Here is a 4,517-nt window from a genome sequence, read left to right on the forward strand (position 1 = left end):
CGGAGGAGCGAGCCTGGGCCTGGGCGGGCTGGACCTGCTCCTGGCCCTGCGCTGCTCCGTCCCTTTCCGCTGCCGCTTCCTTGGCAAAGGAGCTGCTGGAGCTGCTCAGAACTCAGGGTCTGAGACCCCAGGGACCTGCCCAGGCGCCCGGTGGATAACCAAACCCAGAAGAGATGGGTTAGAAAGGGGGAAAACCCCGAAGCTGCGTTGTTCAGCCTCACCTCTGGCTGGGTCCGGCTGCCGCGGGGAGTCACCCTGAGCCCGTTGTTCTGCCGGGGGGACACCGAGGTTGCGTCCTGCTGAGCCCCTGGAGCTGCTGCCAGCGCGGCCGCTCGCTGCCTCTCGGGGCAGTGGCTTTCCCACTCTTGCAAGAAAAAAAAAAAAAAGCTGAGTTGAAAGGAAACCATGAACAAACTGAGCCCTTGGAAGCGTTCTGGCAGCGAGAGGAGTGAAGCCAGGCTGCCCGCGACCTACCCGGGCACGCGCGGGGCGTTCTGCGGGGGCAGTCCCTGCGCTTCGGGAGGATGCTGATGGTTACTGTGGGGTCTCTGGTCCTGCCCTTCCATCGCTGCGCTCGCTGCCTGGCAGGGGAAGGCTGCTGCGTCTTTAAAGCTTTCTCCGGGCTGTGCGGAGGCAGCTCCAGGGAAGTGTTTGAATGGAGCAGGAGGGGGTGCATGTGGCTATTGGCAGAGCTCTGACATCCCTCCGAACAGCTGGGCTCTGCTTTGCTTCCGAGCTGCTTGTCAGAGCAATTAGCTCGCTGTGGCAGCAGCGAAGATCGCTCGCGTTTTGTTCGGTGTTGAGAGCTGGCGGGGGCTTCTCAGAAGCAATATTATCTTGGCAAAATTCCTCCTGAACTGGTTGTGGCAATGAGGTCTCCGTTGAAATCGGGAAGCAGATGACCTGCTGAGCGTGCAAAACCACCACGGTGAGTTTATTTTTAGAATAAGTCTTCTATTATTATTTTGGGGCTTGAGAAAGATTGACCAGAGACTTTTCCTCTCCTCACCCCCCACCGTGCACAATACAGCAGAGGTACAAATGCAGGCGAGCGTTTCGGGGATGGGGACCTGACATCACTCATCTCTGGCAGGCAGATGACAGGGTTTCTGCTGCTCGATGGGGTTAGTTGAAAATGATGCTGTACCAAAATGAATCTGTGGCTTTGTGATCCCGTTCAAGACTTGAGAGCGTGCGATGAGCTTTCTCCTTCCTCCGGCTGTGATGCTGGGGATGCACCTACCGGAGCAGGGGAATCCCCGATAGCTCCCGTGTCATGACGGAGTTCCCTGTGACAGTCTCAGGGGTTCTCCCTCTGTCTTAGCTTGGTGTTTGTGCAGCTCGCTCCTGGGTAGTTTCTGTTCATTTTGCACAGACGGAATACTCCCTGCTCTTCTGCTGGGTTGTAATTTAAAGGATTTACTTGTCTGAAGCTGTCTAATTGATGAGAAATGTTGTCTAGTTAATTGGCTACGTGCCAGATGACGTTTTCAGGTTAGTTTACGCAATTTGATGTTCTGTAGGACTATATTTGTGCTCACATATATATTAACCCCATTTTTTTCATTATTTGGAACCTGTCATTGAACTGGGTTTGGTTTCGGTGCAGTCGGGAGGTTCTATTGCCTTTACCTCCTTCTCACCCACGGGCATCATCCAGCCTCGCCTAAAAACCCAGATACCGGTAGTGACGCTCCCTGCGCGGAGCTGGTTGTCTTGGGCTTGGGGCATTAGCCTGTTACTGTACCATAGGATCTTCGTTCGGGTGCGTTGGACCCGTTTCCTTTCCCTTCATGTCTTTAAAATGCTCCTTTAAATGGGAAGCGTCACCTGTGGCTTGAGGGTCTGCAAAGAGCAGCGGCTGCAGCGAGCGGGGAGCAGGGGACCACCTCACCCGCTCTGCAGGCTCCAAATTCTGCTGCTGGCAGCCAAAAGATGAAGTTGATTTTCTTCTTTTCATCACCACTCCCCCCTTCGTTCAAGGATCAAATTGATTTCTGGATCCCACCTGGAGAACAGCCCCAGCGCCGTGTGTTTGCCAGGAGCCCCGCGGCCGCTCGGGATCCTCTGCCGGCACCGGGAGGAGCAGCAGCCTTGGGGACAGAGAGGGGTACAGATAGCAGCCCAGCTTTTTGCCTTCCTCCCAAGGAGGTTTGCGAGGAGCTGGAACGCTTTGGGTCTGATTAGTGACGCCTGAGGATCTGCGTTGCCAGCCTGGGTCGGTGCAGGAGCCGGGAGCTGGGCTGGGGGCTGAGCACGTGCCAGCAGGAGGGTGAGAGCCTGGCTGCCACCTCTGTGGCCACGGTGTCCCCTACCTGATGTGGGATTTGTTAGGGATGGGTTCATTCTGCTCGGGGTCCTCTGAAAGGATCAGGACATGTCGGGGGGACTGTGGCAGGGCTTTCTCGGAGCGGCGGAGGGGTTAAACAGAAGTTCTGTTCCACGCTGCCCATCTCGACACTGTCGAAAGTAGGTGGATAATTCCTCGCTGGGTTTTCAGGAAACCCCTGTGGTGGACAGCCCTCGTTCATTGTTGCTGGGGAAACTGCTTTGACGTCAGGAGCGCAGTTCCCCGTCTTCGGATGAATACAGAAATAGCTCGTGATGGGGAGAGGAGGACGGGTGCGAGCTGGAGAAGGGAGCTCTGACGGGGAGATGCGCAGCTCAGCTTCATCATTTGGAGTGACCGTAAGCGCGTCCTTCTCGAGGACGGTCTGTATTGATGGCTTCCGTGATCCTTTCATTTTTTAGCTACGAGCTGTTTTGTCTTTTTTTTTCTCCTCCCCCAGATTTTGTAAACAAAGGGGGAGAGGGCTCCCAAAATAAAATGAAAATAAAAACAAGCAAACCGACAAAGCCAAACAGCGATGCTGTTCTTTTCAGCACCAAACAAATCGCGTCCACTTGGAGAGGGGAGAGCAGGCGGCGTCGGAGCGTCAGGCTCCAAGCATCAGGCTGGGGGCACTTGTAAACCTCAGGCTGGTTAAACCCATCATCTTCAGTCTCCCTTGAACTCTGTCCTTGCAAAGGTGTTTGTGCAGGGTCTGTCCTGTCCGTCCAACCCGCCCGCCTCTGGGAGGCACGGGGAGCTGCGGGCATCTCCTGACTGCAGCGGGAATTCTCTGCGTCTCCTTTTCCATGCCTGCAAAGAGGTGTGAGCAGAGTTCCCCCATCCCGCTCAAAGTGCTGGCGACCTCCTGCTATCCTGCAGAATTAACTCAGGGCTTTACAGCTTGCCTGCATTTCCGTCTCCTTGTTCATAAAAGGTTATTTCCCCCCTTTGCACCTGAAGTCAGAGCTTTCCCTCTGCATCATAATTTCACCTCTTTGATGCAATGTGGGGGTGGAGATGGAGATTTAAAGCGATGACTAAGCACTGGGAGCCTGTGCGCGGTGCAGCCATATACATCTGCCCTCCTGGTCTGGGTGGTTTTTTTTATCCTGGGTTTCGTAGGAGCTGTACGGCAGTGAGGAGGGATGAAACCCCCCTCTTCAACTGATAATAAACAAAGCGAGGGAGAGAAGCCGGGAGAGGTTCCTTCCCTGGCTGAGGCAGCAGCAGCCTGGGCTGGGGAGGGGGGACCTGGTCACCCCCAAACGGGCTGATTGCTCCTAGTGACAGAGCCCGTTGCCATGGAGCCGTGGTTCTGATTGGTTGACCTGGCAGCCAATGAGCACGGTGTTCACGGGAGCATCCTCGTCACCTGGCCGGAGATGCAGGAGATGCTCATGGTACCTAGTGGTACCCAGCGGTACCCGGTGCTGGAGCCTCGCACGGAGGGATGGAGGGGAACGCTCGGATGCTGGAGAAAGGCCCCGGCTTCCCCCTCCCCTCTCACCGGCTGGTTTGTTGGGTTCCGTTACCGGTTCCACCAGCAAACCCCCCGGGCTGGGCCGGCTCTTCCTGCCCAGTTCTCCCAGTGCTCAGACTGGGCGTTAATTGTCCACTGGGATGACGTGGTGGGGACTGTCCTGCCCGCCAGTGAATCGCCAGCCTCGGGGGGGTTATTTCTGAGCCCTCAGAGCACTTTAACTCTGCCTGGCGTGTTCTAAGTGGCCATCGTCGTATTTTATAACCAGCCTGAGGATGGAGAAAGCCGCTGTTAGGTCATGTCGGGGTTTCTTCTTGGCAGAAAATCTCTGCAGCCTTCTCTGTCGTGGAGACTGTTCCGCTGATGGTGCTGACCTGGGCTGAGTCTGAGGAGATCTTTGCCCTGTTGAATACCTTGTGGAGCGAGTCTCTGGAAGGCAAAAAAAAAAAAAAAAAGAATTGGTTAATAACCACGAGAGGAGATGGAGGGGAAGCGAGTCAAGATTCTTGTCTTTGAAGCACTTTATGAAGCCTGCTCAGGAAGGCTGTGAGCGTGCAAACCCGCTCCGTGGCCGTGGGTTGGATGGGGGCTGCATAAGCGGAGCCCACCCGTGGTTGTGTCCTTTCCCCTGAACCCCCAGAGGTGGGATAACCACGGGCACGGTGGGACGAGCTGCCTCGGCTGCGGCTCTCCCTCATCGCGGCC

The sequence above is a fragment of the Pterocles gutturalis genome, unplaced genomic scaffold (assembly GCF_000699245.1).
Source record: "Pterocles gutturalis isolate BGI_N339 unplaced genomic scaffold, ASM69924v1 scaffold4782, whole genome shotgun sequence".
Taxonomy (NCBI): Eukaryota; Metazoa; Chordata; class Aves; order Pterocliformes; family Pteroclidae; genus Pterocles; species Pterocles gutturalis.